Genomic DNA, 19,421 nt, shown 5'->3' with positions numbered 1-19,421 from the left:
GAGCATCACTGCTTATTCCGTAGGTGACATTTTGAAGTTGATACATTTTCTTGTGTGATGCTCCATTGATGCAGGGTGAGTTGGAAATATTAACTATTTTTAGCATGTGTCCTTTTAATTTTTTACCCCTAAATTCTCTTACCAAGTCTTGCTGCAGGTCTCTTGTGTTTTCTTTAAGATGTGTATGTAAGAGAAAACAGAACTATACTACAAAAAGGGCAGTGTTGTTTGAGGCAGGGGGGCTCCATCACAGAAATGCTGTTCTAGGTGTCCAGTGAAGGCCACCAGCTGGGGAGGGGTGCCATAGTTACCAGTCGGAGATCCAGAGTTGTAAGGTCAACAGGAGGAGGTAGTATACTACAAAAATCAATTTGTTTTAGCCTATACTCTTCTACCCTCAGGGTCCTCGGTGGGCTTGCTCCCTATGTATAAAGCATGTCTCTCAGGTGTGCGTGTGACTGGGGATTGGGAGAGGCCTTGCAAGTGTTTGCCTGAACTGGCCCAAAGGGAACCTCTCTGAAGGTTTTGCTAAAAACTAGGGAAGGAGAGAGAAGATGTTTGAAGAATGGTAAATAGTGGAGACCTGTCAGGGAAGCCAAAATCAGAACATATGTGGTGAGCTGGAATTCTCAAATGCTCTAAATTCACTGCCGTAGAGTCCATTTTGACTCACAGCAACCCCCACTGGGTTTCCCAGGGGGTAAATGGTTTTTTTTGGAAGTAGATTGCCTTGTTGTCTTCCTAAGGAGCAGCTGTTAGATTGAACCACCAGCTTTGGAGTTAGCAGCCAAATGCCTTACCCAGTATGCCACTAGAGCTCCTTTCAAGTGCTCAAGGGCTATTTTCTTTGACACAACAATCCTGGCCTCCACCTCCAAGACTTGTCCCCACTTCTTCTGGACACACAAGTTAAAAGGCATTTGGGTGTTGATTCACTGGAAGTCCTTGGGCAAAGGAGACCTGCTTGAGAATGGAAGCGTTTGCACAAAGAATCCTACAAAAGCCAAGCAAACAATTAAGAGCCCAGTTACAAGGAGTTGGGTGAACAGAGGAGCCTAGTAATATTGGAAGAGAGGTGTAGGAAACATTATACAAAGCCATCGTGGTTTCTCTAATAGGGGGCTTTGCTTTATTTTTCATCTCCCAAAAGGTGTCAACTTACGAAAACTTCCCAGCTCCTCTGGGCTGCTTATTCTCAAAGGGGAAATGAATTATTTAGGAGCTTGATGAATAGTTCATCAAAGGTCCCTCCAACAGGGTTACTGCATAGGCTCAAAGTAATTGGCTGGGAGCAGAAGGGGGCCAGACCTCTTCCTCAGTGATCCTCCCTCCCCCTCCAGGGAAGGGGCCAAGAGTGGGAGGCTGAGGGTGACTGCCTGGGATCAATCTTTCTTGCCAAATGGGAAGGACTAGAAGCAGAGCAGAAAGCTGAGGTCATTCCTAAGACAAGCCTGCAGGGGGAGCCAGCACCCTTCAGTGGAACAAGCCGGCTTCTGAAGGGAGAGTTTTTACCTGGGAGGGCTCCAACAATCCTCAGCTTCTGTCCTGAATCCCAATTGCCCATCTGGTGGATCAGGCAGCAGGTGCTCCCAGGCCCTTTCAGCCTCAGCTTTCTGTATCGCAAGCCCTGGGGGCTTTTGGGGTTTGTACCAGAGAAAGCTGTCTAACCCAAAGACAGGTGTGGTGCAACACCCAGCCCCAAAGCTCTGCTTTCAATCAAATCTCTGAACAGCTTTGTTTTACCCCCAAACCCCCATCACCCTTTCTCTCTCTCTCTCTGTCTCTGTCTGTCTCTCTCTCTCTCCCCGCTTCTCTCTCTCTCTTAATGGAACCGGTCAAAGGAATGGACCTTGCCTCATGAAGACAGAATCCAGACTGAAGAAGCTGTGTCTTTCTAAAAGACAGAAAGGATATGATCAAAGTTTTTAAAATCACTGACAGGATTGGAGGCAGACAGACAAGAAGTTCTTGTTCCTGGCCTTAGCCTGATCAGTGGATGAGGTGAGAGGCAATGGAATGTAGACCATAATCTCTTTAATCTGTTGTGATGTAGCTAGTGGGCCTTGGAGCCTTCACATAATCTCTCTGAGCCTCAGTTTCCCCGTCTGTAGATTGCAGGTGATAGTACATATCTCTCACAAAGATATTCACAGGATTAAATGAGATAACTTTTGTAAAGTGCTTGGCATGTGTTAAGTCTTTACCAGTTGCTACTTGTTATTATTGTCATTTATGCTCTTAGTATCCTCCCACATTTGACATAAATCATATGCAGAAGAGGGCAGAAGAATTTGAATGGTTCTGTGAAAAGCTGTTCCTCACTCTGAGAGAAAAGGTATGTTCTTTTGATGATAAAGGAGCTCCGGTGGTGCAGTGGTTAAGACATTTGGCTGCTAACCAAAGGTTGTTGTTTCAAATTTACCTGCTGCTCTGCAGAAGAAAGATGAGATAGTCTGCTTTCATAAAGGTTTATAGCCTTGGATACCCAGTGAGGGTTTCTGTGAGTTGGAATCGACTCGAAGGCAGTGAGTTTTGTCTGGTGATAAAGGCGCAAGAACATTCCCACGTTGAGGTCATGCATCCTATCTCTTCATGGCACTGGATGGCTTTTCTCATCCAATTGCTGTTACCATGCTGAGTACTTGGTCAGGCTGTCTGTCTCCCTCCCTCCCTTCCTCCCTCCCACCATCCCTCTTGCATTCTGCAGCATTTTTTCAGATGAGTTGTGAAATGTCTGCTTTGTGGCAACAGGTTCTATGAAAGGCTTTGCATTATATTACTCAGCCCAGTTGGCCAAAGCATCATTACTTACAGTACCAACCCTAATTTCAATTCTCACAGAGAAGAGTAATTTGTGGGCGTTTGGGGGGGTGTACCAGTTTACTCCTGTTCTTCCAAAAGGTTTAGAATATCACTTAATACAATTATTTCTCGTATGCTGCCTGTCATCACTGAGACAGTTCTGTGAAAAACAGCTACAGTCATTTCACTCAAAGTAATAGATTCAGATGATAAATCTGACAAGACCTGCCTAGCAAAGTTAGCATTTAACTAATATAGTCCCTTTCCATGATTTGGAATTGCCTCTTTGACACAGGAAATATTCTGAGTAGGAATATGTTCTGTCTTCCAACAAGTGAGTAAAGTTGCAAATGTGAAGGCATGTGCAGGAGCCTCATAAGCTTGGTTTCTAAGAGGCTTGACAGTTGGGTCTGGGCATTTTCTGTTCAGTGCCACCATGTTCTCTGTGGCCGGGTGTGGCAAACTTTCTTTCAGCCAAAGAGCCCAGGATAAGGTACTGATGACTCTTAGGCTTATGCATGCAACGAGCAAGGTCTCTGGCCTGGAAGCTTTAAACATCCACTAATAGCTGGGTAGTGCAACTGGTTAACGTGCTCTACTGGTAACTGAAAGGTTGGATGGTGGTTCAAGTCCACTCAGATATGCTGGGTGATCGATCTCCTTTTAAAAAATCAGCCATTGAAAACTCTGTGACCCACATGGGGTTGCAGTGAGTTGTAATCAACTCCAGGGCAAGTGGTTATGTGGTGGATCCTCCATGCCATCTGTCTTTAATTATCTGACCAACTTCATGTGGAACAAGGATTGATTTGTTCTTTTTTCAAGACAGAACCAAGACCACTGGATAGAATCAAACTAATGCCACTTTTTCAATAGAGAAGAGAACATATTGGTTGAAAAAACTTAAGAGTTGAGGGACAAATATTTTCAGCACAGCTGAATCTAGAAGGCCAAACAGGGTGAAAAGGTCAACAGAATCATAATCCTCATTACCACCCCTCACTGCCTGCCTCTGGCTCTGTTTCTCTCTGTGTTGTCATCACTTTTGGGCAGACCTTCCACATGGTGGCTTCTGAAGGACATTCCAGGCTTATTTGCTCCCAACCTCAGGCTCAGAAGAAAGAAAGCATCTCTCTCCTAAGTTCTACAATCAAGTCTCCTTGGCCTGGCTTTAGCCATAGGCCCACCCTCAACCAATCACTGTGGCAGAGATTTTATTTTGCACTCTGGCCAGTCCTCGGACACATGCTCACCACTGGAGCCTTTCAGTGATATGCTCTAGAGGGTTCTTGGGGCAGTGATGATTCAATAGTTGAATTCCTGCCTTTTATTCAGGAGATTCTGGTTTGATTCCCAGCCAATAATAATAATAATATAATAATAATGCCACTTTTTGATTTCTGCATTTGTGCCAAGGAGCCCTGGTGCAGTGATTAAGCCCTTGGCTACTAACTGAAAGATGAGTGGTTCAAACCCACCAGCTGCTCTGTGGGAGAAAGATATCTGCGTCCATAAATATTGTAGCCTTGGGAAACCAGTCTCCTGTGTCCTATAGGGTCGCTGTGATTCAGAATCAACCCAATGGCAATAGGTTTTCAGGTCCTTGTGCCAGGCACTTTATACATATTACCTCATTTACTCCTTCAAAGAACCCTCTGTGTTAGATGATAGTATTATCCTAATCTTCCTGGTGATGGGACAGAAACACAGAGAGGTTAAGTGACTTCCTCAGGTCATCCAACTAAGAAGTTGTAGGAATCTAGGTCTGCTTGACTGAAGGGTAACCACTCTTTCTGCTACATCCTGTTGCATCAGTGGTACCTCCCACTCCACTGGGTAGGAGATTTTTGGTTCTGTATAAGGGAAGACTTTGATATATGGAAAAAGGAGGGTGGCTAACAACCTTATGGAGGAGCCTATAAATGGAAGTATTTCAGCACCTTAGACCTTGGCCTCAGCCTCTGACTGAAGACTTGAATCTTTCCCTTGACTTTGTGAAGCCAGGAATTGCTGAGTTTGACGTTGGTTGTACCTACACACTAGTACGTGGCTGCTGCCTGACCTTGTCTTCTGGTTCCAGGCCTTATTCCCTGGCATTCATTGCTTGGCACTAGTCCAAGACATGACATCTCTACACAGTAAGACTGGCTGATCCATTGGACACAGTTTGAGCATGAACTGGCATTAAGATTCGTTGCTCACAACTGGAACTCGTTGAGCACGTGAGCCTGAGTATCCTCTGGATACTTCCCCAGGGAAGAAGGAGTCAGCCAGGAGTTGTGAGCTTGGCCTACTGAGAAAGCCCCCATCATCTTAGTGGAGGGAGTCAGTTACTTTGTACCATGGCTGTCTTTCTTTCAGATGTATCTCCTGGTCTCATGCCTTAGTACTGTGGAGAGTACAGGAGATGCACATAGAGAACCAAGAGCACTGCTTCATGCAAGATTCTATAAGACACCTGAGCACCAGCACTGCTGCTTAAATATGGCTCTAATGGAGCTGAACCTGAATGACAAAGTCAGTTGTTTAGTTACCAAAATGGATTGAGCAGCATAGACTTCAGAGTTCATGACTTGGCTTCCTGGTGAGTATGAAATATTAATTTTTCATTGGAAAGAAAACACAGAAGAGAGGAAGAACATGATTTTTATCTGGCAGTGTCAGGGGGGAAGAGGACAAAAGCAGAGCTCTGAACAGAAGTAGGCATGGGTTGACATTATACCATTTGACAGAGTAGAACTGCCCCATAGGGTTTTCTAGGCTGTAATGGTTATGGGAGCAGACTGCCAGGTCTTGAATCCCGCAGAGAGTCTGGTGGGTTCTAACTGCCAACCTTTTGGTTAGTAGCTGAGCACTTAACCATTGTGTCACCAAGGCTTCAACTAAATATATATGGACTACATATAACTCTCTTATCTGAGATTTGGTTTCTGTCTCTTCAAAATGGGTTATTAATACTTGCATTGCAGGACTGTTGAATGGATTAAACCAGAAAATGTATATACATGTGTATAAGATTCCTAGTTTAGTGCCTAGCACATAAGGGCACTGACAAATGGAAGACCCTGCTAATTACTGTTAGTAGTGGTGTAGTTTTTGTTAATGTTACAATTTAAAAAAAATTATTTCTACTGTCATTTGTTAACATTGCAGTTTTTGTTGTTAGTTGTCATTGAGTTGATTGGGTGGTGCAAATGGTTACATGCTCTTGTACTAGCAAAAGATTGGTGGTTTGAACTCATTCATAGGCAGCTTGGAAATAAGATCTTAAGATCCATGAGTTATTATTAACATCTTATTGCTATCAAGTCAATTCTAACTCATAGCAACCCTGGAGGACAACAGGATTTCCAAAGCTGTAATCTTTATGGAATCACATCTTTCTCCTGGGGAACAGTTGGTGGATTCAAACCACTTTCCTTTTGTTTAGCAGCTGAGCATTTGACCACTGCACCACTAGTTCACCTTACAAGTTATTACGAGTACACACTAAATAAAACTAGGAACCATTCCCTGGAGAAGGATATTGTGCTTGGTCAAGTGGAGGGTCAACGACGAAGAGGAAGGCCCTGTTCAGACCTATTGAATCCATGCGCTTCCAATTGATTTACATTTCTCACATCAAAATGTTGTTTTGTAAGAGAGATTTCTTGTCTAAGGGACCTGCTGAGTTGCCTTTATGAACGTTTGAAAGTCGTTTTCTTTGAAGACTTGAAGCCTGGGTAGTGCTCCCTGTTGTTTTCAGGCCGGGATGATGGTCAGCAGGTGCTGGAGTAGCAGAGGGTGCCCTCTGTAGGTCTGTCTCATGTGCCTGGTGATCTGTGGGATGGGAAGAGACCTAGGAGAGTTGTGTATCAAGTGTGGATGAGGCATATTCTTTGCGCCCTTCTTCTCCAGACTTTCTTTCCCTCAATTTCTTATGTTGTTTAAAATCACAATACACAATGTACAGAAGTTGCTTTACTGAAATGCTACTTTGGAGGAGGTGGAGTGGGAGGTGCCTGTTGTAAGAGTAAATGGATATAAAAGAGATGAAAAGCCAATAGAGTTGAATGAACATTAGATATAAAGAAAGAATCCAGCCCTTCATAAATGCAAATGCCTGTGCATGGAGGCATTAGGGAGTGGTGGAAACTTTGGAGAAGTGGAGCATGTATTCTCTTTCTGAAATCATTTTTAAAAATTTAAACACTGGGTAGGCACACAAAGCATGTCAGTGGGCCCGGTTCACCATTCAGCCAGAGACAGGGAGTGAGGGGTGGTATGAGGATTATGATTCCGTTGACCTTTTCACCCTGTTTGAACTTCTAGATTCAGCTGTGCTGAACATTTTTAGACCCTTGGTCTAATTCAACCCTCACAGTTCACTAATGAGGAAACTAAGACCCAGAGCTGTGAAGTGACTTGTCAAAATGTACCCAAAGCAGTAATGGCAGAAAGAGATTTGACCTTCGGCTTTTTGATTGTAAGCACATCAAATGCAGTGCTGTTTGTTATTGCATTTTGCTGCTTTGTTAGGTTAAACCTTACAAATTAGAGAAAATGAGAGACATACACATGAAACTACTTTCAAATGGGCTGATTTGTGTCTCCCAACAAGATCTGTTCAAGTCCTAAAGCCCCAGTACCTTATTTAGAAAGAGGATCTTTACAGATGTAATTAGTTAAAGTTAACATGCAACCATTCTGGAGTAGGGTGAGTCTTAATCCAATACGAGTAGTGTCCCTATAAAAATTATAGAGGAGACCCAGACAGAGAAGTAAAGAAGATAGATGGCCACGTAAAGTCGGAGATGGAGATTGGCGTCATGCTGCTACAAGCCAAGGGACGTCTGGGACCACTAGAAGCTAGAATAAACAGGAAAGGAGTTTCCATCCTTAGAGCCTTAACAGAGGCCCTCTGGTGGTGCATTTGGCTGCTGATCGAAAGGTGAGTGGTTCAAATCTACCAGCTATTTGCGGACGAAAGATGAGACATTTGGCTTCCATCAAGATTTTGCCAGTTTGGAAACCTTATTGTCAGGGTCACTATGAGTTGGAAGAGAGAGAGAATATGGCCCTTCCAACACTCTGAATTCTGATTAATGATCTCCAGAATTGTGAGGCAATAAATTCTTGTTTTAAACTTCTCATGTTGAAGTACTTGGTTATGGCAGCCTCAGGAAAATAATAAAATGACTGAAGGAAGCTTAGCAATCAATGCAAAGCCCTGGTGCTTTAATATGGAGAAGACTGACAAGCTGACAGAAGAGAAAGTATTACAATATACTCTGAGCATCAGAGAGAGTAAAGGAGAAGTAGGGACAAGCTCATCAGAAGAGGGATGTGAAGTGGTGGGCCTTGATGCAGTTTCAGACTGGAAATCAAAATGAGAACTTGAGAACATGGGAACAGGTGTGAGGAGACAGAGTGACAGCAACAGGCAGCCTTTTTAAAGAGCTAGATGAGGATGTTTGAGCCAAGCATTTCATCAAAGGTTAGCATTTGGTAAGAGGTGGAGGGAAGAACATTTGTATTCCCCTGAAGGATTGGATTTTTGAGCAATCTGATGGGTGTGCATGTATGTGTGGATGTGCCAGCTTCTGTGTGTCTAGAACTGTAAGTTAAATACTAGCACGTGTCTAACATCAGATATTTGACTGACAAGAAAATGAGTTACACCGTAAAACTATCTGATGTCACCTCCATATATATCGTGAAATTTTGACAGACAGCTTCCCCTGGGGAAAATTGTACCATCCACCAGCATCACAGTCCTCGTTTAATTGCTGTCTAATTTTTACCTGCAGTTAGAAGTTGATATTATGTGCACCTGTGAGGTGCCATTTCGGGCCCTCTGTTTTTCCAACCAACTGTGTGATACAGTTTTTGGGATTGACATCATTCAATAACACCCTCAAAGAAGCAACATTTAGCTAAATTTGTGGAACCAATGAAGTAGACTAATTCAAGGACATAGTCTTCTTCTACATATTAGGTTGTTAATTCAAATCTTAGTCCACAAATTTAGATTTCTAGGACTCAACTTAATTTCCATCTGATCCCTCATGCCCCTTGAATGGCAGAAACACAATAGTATTCTATTTAAGGATCCTTCCCTCTGGTGGTGTAGTGCCTAATGCATTTGACTGCTAATCAGAAGGCTGGTGGTTCAAACCTACCAGCCACTCCTTGGAAGGAAGGTTGGGCAATCTACTTCAGTAGAGATACTGCCTTGGAACCCCGAAGGAGGCATTGCTACGAGTCAAATCGACTGGATGGCAGTGAGTTTGGTTTTGGTTTGTTTCCCTCTTTTCCTAAGGCCACGTGACCTGGGGGCTGTCTGGTCCTCAGTGCCATCTACATGAGAAGTTTAAAACAACAAGAATTTATCGCCTCACAATTCTGGAGATCAGTAATCAGAATTCAGAGTGTTGAGAGATATTCTCTCTCTTCCAACTCATAGTGATCCTGACAATAAGGTTTCCAAACTGGCAAAATCTTGATGGAAGCCAAATATCTCATCTTTCGTCCGCAAATAGCTGGTAGACTTGAACTGCTCACCTTTCGATCAGCAGCCAAATGTACCACCAGAGGGCCTCTACCAGAGGTCACACCTGTGGCATCCCTCCGTCTGGCCTCTTCAGCTCCGATGGCTCTCTCTGATATTTTCATGCTTCATTTGAGTACTGGGAAGTCATTCTAATACGTCCAGGCCATGATCAGGCTCAGAAATTTCTTTTCCTCTCTACTTTGCAGACCTTCGACCAGGAGGCAAGTTGTAGACCTTCTTGCTGGGTTCCAGTCACATCTGTATTCTCCAAATGTCTCTCTTCCTTTTTCACAGTGAAGAGTCTTTTTTAGTCTGAGGCCGTGTGATGGAATTCCCTCCTCAACAAACATGTTGACTTTGCCCTCTATCCTACGTTTTTTTAGACAGTAAAGCTGAAGGCCTTTTTTTTTTTTAATTTCTGCTTTTGTTCACTGGCATCCCTCCCTGAGGCAACGGACATAGAAATGCTGAACTGAATGAATTGGGCAAAGGAGGGGGGAGAGGAGTGATGGTCATTGCTGTAGAGACTGGATAATCGGGAGAAAAATTATTTTAAATTATGTTATCTTGACGTAAAAACATCATCATCATTTATCTCTTTTTATCAACCTACACTTCTTAGCTTATTATGTGCACTTTGCATCGCATCTCTCGGAGGAAGACTAAGTTTGTGTGGAACTAGCCATACCATCCTCATGTCCAGTAGATCCTGGGACTCTGGGCGGTTGCATCAGGGACAGTCTTTGGCCTGGGAGCTAGGCAAGGCAGCCCACATTTGTACCCTCTCCCCTTTAGTGGCTCATGCAGGTATTACTCTGCATAAAGGGATTGTTTAAACCATTTCTTTTAAGCTACACTTTAACCAGCCTGAAGATGCAGCGTGTGAGTGTGTGCGCGTGCACACGTGCGCATGTGCTTGTGTGCATGCGTACTTCTTGGCCCGCTTGTGATTGCTGGTTGGAAGTCCAGTTATCATTGCAAATGTTTTTAGACCTTAAGACTTGTATTTACAAAGTGTGTGTGTACGTGTACGCATGCATGCACACATGCTTGCCGGGAGGTGGGTAGAGGAGGAGGAGTCCGAACAACAGACAGACAGAAGAGAGCCACATAGGGCAGTCTAATATTGAGACAAGAGAAAGCTATTCATATTTCATTAAGCCAATAGGAAGGCAAGTTAGGGCTGGGAACAGCACAGAGAAGCTGATGCCTGTTTCTGTTAGATGCTGTGGAGCTGATTCCCACTCATAGCGACCCCATGTATATAGAGTAGAACTACCCCATAGGGTTTCCTAGGCTATAATCTTTAGTGGAGCAGATCACCAAATCTTCCTCGCATGGAGCCAGTAGGTGAGTTTCAGCTGCCAGTCTTTTGACCAGCAGCTGAGCGCTTAACCATGGCTTCACTAGGGTGCCTAGCTGATGCCTAGAGGTTTACGGTAGAAAAGTTTGCTTTGTTTTCAGTAAGAGACAGAGGCTTCCAGGACAGAAGAGAAGAGAAGCTGCAAATGTTAATTCAAGTGCATTGCCCCCTGCCCTGCTCTCCTCCCGCCCTACCTCTCCATCCCATGGTGAGAAATAACGATCCTGTTCTGCACTTGGCAGATGGAGTCATGGCACATGTGGTGCCAGGAAATGACTTTTTCAGCTAATTGTTAGGAGTTCTTGAGGAGTCCACAAGTAATGGTTCCCAAAACTGTCTGTCATATACTCTTCCAAAGCAGATTCTTCCTGGTTAACTCAAGTTTATCAGAGATCTGTGTTAACATGACCACATTCATGGGCTCCTTCTGATTCGGGCCACATAGCTTTACTCTGTTCCCCAGGCACACACTAAACCAGGACATAACCTTCAACCCTAAGTATGTTCCTCAGTCTAAGACCTGACCCTGGTCCCAGAAAAGCTTAAAGTGTAGTCACAGGCAGATCTCTATTCCAGGCCATTGGCTGAGGGCTTAGCCCTGACCATAGGCTGAACTCTAACCCTTTTCACAAGGTGAGTCTCTAAGCCCTAGCCAGAGGTTGATCTCCTAACCTTGGCCCACAGTCTTAGATTTGTATATAGACAGTCCTCGATTTACAATGTATTCTAATTACTACAAAGTGCACTTAGAACTGTCATCTTTTCCCCCCCACATCTTATCATTAGTATGTATTACATACAGTATTGCAGCACATAATTTGCTGATGTTATCATTCTCAGATTTAATGTTTCCAACCCCAAAAGGCAAATAAATATATTTATAAAGATAGTGATAGTAAATGGCAATAATAATGAAAACTAAAAAAAAGGGATGTGTCATTTGGAAAAAAAAGGAGGGGGACCAGGTTTGCTGGCCTGATAGAGCCTGGTGGAGCCACTGAGGCTATGGCCCCTAGCTGCCCTTCAGGTCTGAAATTGAACCCACACCTGTGGTTTCCAGCCATGCTATAGACAGGCATATGAGTTGAACATTTACAGTAGGTAGATACACTCATTGGAGAGAACAAGCATGGGAGAAAGAAGGGCTGCTTATGCACAGGGAGACAGCTCGGGGGGCAGGAGTGCATGGAGGGATGGAAACAAGGAAGAGGTACCTATCGGGAGGAAGTAGGAGGGGAGATGTTGCATTGTGGTAAATTGTGGTCAGTGTCATGAGACAAAGTGTATGTGAACTGCTGTATGGAAAGTGTATTTGCTCTGTAAATTTTCACCCAAATCACAATAAAAAGAAAAATAAATAAAATAAAACAAGCTGTGCTAAACAATTTAAAAAAAAGGATGTGTTTAACTTACATCAGAATTGACTTATGACTTAGTATTTGTCACATGGGAATGCTCTCACAAGTTGGGGACTACCTGTATTATGGGTCATAAAAAAGACCAGGAAAGAAAGTAAAGGCATTTCAGAATATCTCCATCACTTATACCAAAAAAGAAAAAAAAAAAAAAAGAAACTACAACTGATTTTACCCTGCTCATGTGATAATGGTGACCAATTTCAATGTGATGGCCAAAGATACATACATGATTTTGTAGTAGAAACCTTTGGGAGAACCTTACTGGACTGAGAGTATGAGAACTGTTGCCATCAGCTCCAAGTATAGAAACTAGACTGGAAGAGAAATAAGACCTCTTTGAAGGTCTTACTTGCCATTTCTTTTATTGGTTAAAGGGACAGCCCTGGTGTTGTCTTCTCCACTCTCTTGTGTTTAAGGTACCAAGGCTAATGGCATGAGAGCCTTTTGTCAAAATGGCACTTAGTACTGACAGCCCCTTTTTGTCTTGAATTATTTACCCTACTAGTGTGTCAAAGCATTAAAAATCTTCGACATTAACAATATTCCTTTTTAATTTCAATTTTAGTGAAGTATAATTTACTCATCATAAAATACACACTTCTAAAGTGTACATTTAATCAGTTTTGAACAATGTTTACACTAGAGTTACCATCACCAAAATCACGATATAGAACATTCCTATTACCCGCACATTCAATTGCAGCTTCTCAATCAATCCTTCACCTACCAGCCCCAGGTGTAACCACTTATACTGTTTGTCACTATGTTGTTGTTGTTATGTGCCGTCAAGTCGGCCCCAACTCATAGTGACCCCTCCTTGGGTTTCCAAGGCAGTATCACTATGGAAGTAGATTGCCCCATCTTCCTTCTGAGGAGTGACTGGTGGGTTTGAACCGCCAGCCTTCTGGTTAGCAGTAAAGTGCCTTAGGCACTAAGCTACCAGAGCTCCTGTTTGTCACTATAGACTAATCTTTTCTAGAGTTTCATATCAATGGAATAGCTCTCAATAAACGTAATGTTTTTGAGATTCATCTATGTTATGATGTGTATCAGTAACTTGCTTTTTATAGATACCCATTGTCATGATGAGGAAGTTCCTTTCTATTCCTAGTTTTGTGAGAATTTTTTTTTTTTTTAAATCAAGAATGGTTGCTGGATTTTGTCAACGTGTTTTCTGAACCTTTGAGATCATCTTATGGTTCTTATTTTTCAGTCTTTCAGTGTGCTGATTTTCAAATGTTAACCAACCTTGCAACTGTTTGGTTATGAGGTATTATCCTTTTTATATATTGTTGGATTTTTAAATTTTTTAAAGAATGTCTGTATTTTTTCACTAGGAATATTCTGTAGTTTTCTTATGATGTCTGTCTGGTTTTGGAAACAGAGTAATTTTTGGCTTCACTGAATGAGTTGAGAAGTTTCCTTCCTCTTGAACTTTGTGGAAGTGCTTTTGTTGAATTGGTATGATATCTTCTTTAAATATTTGGTTAAATTCCCCACCAAAACCATCTGGACCTGGAGTTCTCTTTGTGGGAAAGTTTTAAATAAATTGAAGTTGTAGTCTCTTGGCTCCTAACCAAAAAGTTGTCAGTTTGAACCTACTACTGGCTATGTGAGAGAACAGATGACCTGCTTCTGTAAAGTTTACAGCTTGAAACCTCATGGGCCAGTTGTACTGTCATGGGGAGTTGTTATGAGTTTTAGTCAACTCAACTTGGTGACACAAAACAACAACTACAGTATCAGATTATTTCTACCCACTGCCATCAAGTTGATTCTGACTCTTCACAACCGTCATTGGGTTTTTGAGGTTGTAAATCTATATGGAAGTAGATTGCTTGGTCTTTCTTAAGTGGAGTGGCTCATGGGTTTGAACCACCAACCTCTTCTGCCTTAGCAGTCAAATGCCTTAGGCATTGCACCACCAGATATCTTTACAATACTATATTTACTACAGCTTTATTACAACCAAAATGATATGCACAAAGACACATATGGTGCAATCTGTAAGGGGTCACAATGCAGAGCTCATATATTCAAGAGGGATGCACTACCCTTTCCTGTGTGTGATCACCAACCAGGAAGCTCCTCTGATTGTCTGTATTCAGTCTTTATTGGTCTCAGCACATGGTTATGATAGATTATATCTTCCCCTCTGTGGCTAGTCAACACTGGGCCTTTAGGTAGACACTCTTAATCTGATCAGCCCCCACTCATTAGCCTTGTGCTTTCTTTTTCTTTTTTTTTAAAGTTTTTATTGTGGTTTGGGTGAAAGTTTACAGAGCAAATTAGTTTACCATTCACTAATTTATAAAAATTTTCTTTCATGGCATTGGTTGCAATTCCTACAATTGCACTCTTTCCACTTCCTCCTTGTGGTACCTGCTTCTTTCCTACCCCTTCCTTCCTTCTGAACTTTTAAACAACCATTAAATGTATTACAATCTTACAATTTCCCTTTACATTCTTAAATGGGAAAATAACAAAGCAAATTTGTAGCAAAGCTGTGAGTAGTTGTTTGTAAAAATAAACTGTAATGTTATGGAACCATTTCAGAAATTTTAAGTGGTATTCAAGGTCATGATGGATAATTTTCATTTGTATTTACTAGTTCCCAAGTGTGATCTCTCTGGGGCTGTGGTTTCACTTGGAAGAGATACAGCTTACTACAGGAGAATGCATTTTATTAGGGAGTGTCCTTTTTATCTATGGGTTTACCAGGTCATTTCTTAATTATAAAAAGTTCAATTTATCAAGAGAGCATAATAGCCTTGAACATTCATGCACTCAACAGTCCTAGTCAGAAGTAATGTCACTTGTTCCCAGAAGCCTTCCCTCTCCCTAAAGTTGGTTTTCTTGGCTCTCTTCTGTGGTCCCACAGTACCTTGATTTTATCCCTATCACAACACTCACCACAGTATAATTGTAATTGCCTGCTTTGTTGTTGCCTCTCTAACATAACTGAATTTAACAACAGAGACTCTTTCTTGTTCATCATTTCCCCAATGTTAAGTAAGTTTCTAGCATATAGGATATTTTAGTGACAGGTGAAGGAATGGTCAATTTGACCTACATTTTTTCCAGAAGGCAGTGCCTTGAATGTACCCCAGAACTACACCGGGTTGCATTCAGATTTCCTTCTCTATTCTTGAGGGAGGAACAGAGGAGACTTCAGGGGAGGCTTCCTTGGGAAGTGAAATTTGAAGTAGATTTTGAGAAACAGGATTTTTGACGGATGATTATAAGAGATGGTACTGTCAAACCAAGGGAGGAGTCTAAGGAAAGGCATATAAGAAAGACTGTGTATAGGATGTTTGGGGAAGAGGTAATAGTTCATTGTCAGTAGGAGAAAGTGTTAGTATAGGAGTGTAATGGGAAAATAATCTAAAACGATAGGTTGACAACTTAGGATGGCATGCTATGCAGTGTAGACTTTATTCTACAGGCTCTAGGAGTGTTTTCCTGATGTTTATCATTTATTAAAGACTTCTTAATGATTTTAAAAGGATTGAACTGTCTTGGAGACATAATACGTTTTATCTTTTTCCTGGGAATATATCTTGGAAATGATGCTATAAATGTTTCACTTTACAGACATCTATTTTGCAAACAACCTTTAGAGAGCACATGCCTTTATTTAACTAATGTGAATTTGAAATGTAAATTAAACTCAAAACAAATGATTTTCAAAATTTATCCATTGTTCTGGATATTTCTTACCACAGCTTCCTTTTTGGCCAAGGTATGTGACAATTAATTACATATAAAATAGGCAGTCTGTCAGCCTGCTACCTGCTGCCTTGCCCTGCCATCCACTTCCAATTATGGTTGCAATCCTTAGGATCAATTGCAGTCCACAATCAGGTCAATCGTTAGCTGTGGTGAGAGACAGCAGCGTGACTAGTAGAGTGGAGGGAGAGATGGACTATTGGACTCTAAAGCCAAGGAACTGGATTCAAGTCTCGCTCTCACTCTGGCTATGTGTGTCATTTTGGAGGGATCACTTCACTTCTTTGTCAATGAGTTTACCTTAATACAAAGTAAACAATCAATTCTAACATTATGAACAGCTTTATTTATGTCCAAATCCCTCAATGAAAACTGCTTTATTTGTTGAGAGAACATACCTTTTCTCACACCAATTTGTTTTGAGTGAACTACTCCCATATTCACTTGGCCAATTTATTTGGTTCACCTTAACAGAAAGAAAACAATTTTGCTCCATAAAGTGCTATATCAAGAATTACTCAAGTTAATCCCCAAGATAACTGTTCTCCATTTGGAACCTTTGTCCCCTTCTCCTCATTACTCCTTCCCTTCATTCTTTCTGGGGGTGAACTTGTCCACTCTTAGAAAAGATTTCTCAAATCTGTGTCTTTTAGTTTTGCCATCTTTCCTGACTTTGGCTTTTTGAACTTCCAACTTGATAAGGGACATTTTCCCTGCATGCACCCTGTCTTTGTTTCTTGATTCATCTATGACAGAAATACTCTAAGAGCATGCCTTTAACAAAGAGAAATTTATTTCCTCACAGTTTAGGAGGCTGGAAGTCTGAATTCTGAGTTCAGGTTCTAGGGAAGGCTCTCTGTCCCCTCTGGGGGAAAATCCATCTCTTAGCTTCTGTAGCATCCTTTTTTATTCTCCTATGATGTTTTCTCTCTCTCTCTTCTTTTCTTTAGTATTATTTGTTTTGTGGTTGTTGAAAATATACACAGCAAAACATGCACCAATTTATCCGTTTCTGCACGTACAATGTCGTGACACTGATGACATTCTTCCAGTTGTGCAACCATTCTCACCCTCCTTTTTTGAGTTGTTGTTCTCTCATTAGCATAAATTCATTGCTCCCTAAGGTTCCTATCTGATCTTTCGTGTTGCTTTTTTCAACGTGATTTCATATAGGTAGTTCTTAAAACAGCACAGTGTGCAACTCAGATGCTTTTTACTAGTGAAGCTAGACTGTTGTTTGATTTTAAGATGATTTCAAGGGATATTTTTGGTTTAGGGTTTAAAGATTATCTCAAGGCAATAGTTTTAGGGTTTCATCCACCTTCCATAGTTCCTGGAAGTCTAGTGTCCATGACAGTTTGAAATATTTTCAGCATTTCCCCCCTTTTGTTCAGGAATTTTCTACAGACTCTTGGATCAAAATGGTCAGTAATGGGAGCTATGCAGCATCCAGTTCTTTTGGTCTCATAGCAAAAGTAGTTGTTCATGGAGGCCATTAGCCACACATTCCATATTCTCCTCCTGTCCCTGACTCTGTTTCTATGTTGATCCAGGTGAATAGACACTAATTGTTATGCTTTGGATGGCCCTTTGAGGGAGAAGAGAAGCACTAAACATGTTATTAGGCCAATTAACAGGGATATTCTGTAAAACTATGACCATAAACCTCCAAACCAAGGAACCAAATCTCATGAGGTGTCTGGTATTATATAAATATCCTCAACATAGACTTTTTCTTCAGTCATTGTTGTAAATATATCTATCACACCACTTTTGCCAATTCAACTCTTTACAGGTGTTCAACTTATTGATAACAAGTATCGTAATGAGCTGTGGAACTTTACCCTCACTCAATGTAATTTTTCTTTCACCATTGACTTCCCTTTTCCTACTTCCTTCCTACCCATGGTGACCACTAATAACTTTGGTCTCTATAAATTTGCCTTGTCTTGTCCTTTTATATAAGTGAGGTCATATAATATTAGTCCTTTTGTGATTGACTTAGTTATTCAGTATAATGTCTTTAAGCTCCATCTGTTCTGTAGCATCATTTCTCCAACTGATTGAATAGTATTCCATTGTATGTATGTACCACATTTTGTTTATCCATTCCTCTGTTGATGGGCATTTAAGTTGTTTCCATCTTCTGGCTATAGTAAATAGTGCTGCAATATAAATAGGAGTACAAGTGTCTGCTTTAAAGTCTTTGGGTATATTCCTAGGAGTGGAATTGCTGGGTCACATGGTAGTTCTGTTGTTAATTACCACCACACAGTTTTCTGCAATGAGGATATGATTTTGTATTCCCACCAGCAATGAAGAAGGGCTCCAATTTTCCCACATCTTCACTAACATTTAATATTGTCTGGGTTTGTTTTCTTTTTCTTTTTTAAATCTACAGAAGTAGATTGCCCAATCTTCCTTCCGATGAGTGGCTAGTGGATTTGAACTGCCAGCCTCTGGTTAGCAGTCAAATGCCTTAGGCACTAGGCCTTAGCACTGAAAAATACTGATGCCATCACAGGGCCCCTTGGTATGAACATTAGGCCGGTTGTTGTTGTTGTCGTTAGGTATCATTGAGTTGATTTCGACTCATAGTGACCCTACATACAACAGAACAAAACACTGCCCTGTCCTGCACCATCCTCACGGTCTTTGCTATACCTGAACCCATCATTGCAGCCGCTGTGTCAGTCCATCTTGTTGAGTGTTCTTCCTCTTTTTCACTGCCCCTCTATTTTACTAAGCATGATATCCTTCACCTTAGACTGGTTCCTTCAGACCACATGACCGAAGTAGTTGAGATGAGGCCTGGCCATTCTCTCTTCTAAGGAACATTCCAGTTGTACTTCTTCCAGAATAGGTTTACTTGTTCTTCTGGTAGTCTGTGTTATTTTCAGTGTTCTTCACCAAACCACAATTCAAAGGCATCAGTTCTTCTTCAGTCTTCCTTATTCATTGTCTAGCTTTCACATGCTTATGAAGTGATTGAAAATTCCATGTCTTGGGTTAGGTGCCCCTTAGTCTTCAAATCGACATATTGACTTTCCAAAACTTTAACAAAGGCTTTTGTAGCAGATTTTCTTAGTACAATATGACGTATGATTTCTTGACTACTGCTTCCATGAGTTTTGATTGTGGATCCAAGTAAAATGAAATCTTTGACAACCTCAGTCTTTTCTCCTTTCTTTCTTTTTTTTTTAATGATTAATCAGGTCATCAGAAATTTACATTACATAGTGCCTTCTTATATATTTCCTTTTAGACATGAAGCCTGGCATTACAAATTGAGTATTTTGCTCTTGTACGGACGTTCTGAAGTCAGTAGTTGAATGTGGGTGGGGAAACTGATGAAGGTTTTACTTTAATGACCTCACCTCTTCTACATCCTCCTTATTGTCAAAGAATGCCTTGACTCTAGGATCTACAGGGAGAGTCTGGTAAGAGCAGATCTGTTAGTGGTTAGAAAGAAAAACCACCTGTGAACAGCTGACACAGTACAGCTTAATGATATTGTAACTTTTACAGTATATGTTGTTCTTGTTGTTGTTATGTGCCATCGAGTCAGACCCGACTC

The sequence above is a fragment of the Orycteropus afer genome, unplaced genomic scaffold (genome assembly GCF_000298275.1).
Source record: "Orycteropus afer afer isolate SDZICR_OR568_19922 unplaced genomic scaffold, OryAfe1.0 scaffold00253, whole genome shotgun sequence".
Taxonomy (NCBI): Eukaryota; Metazoa; Chordata; class Mammalia; order Tubulidentata; family Orycteropodidae; genus Orycteropus; species Orycteropus afer.
This window is presented reverse-complemented; position numbering follows the sequence as displayed.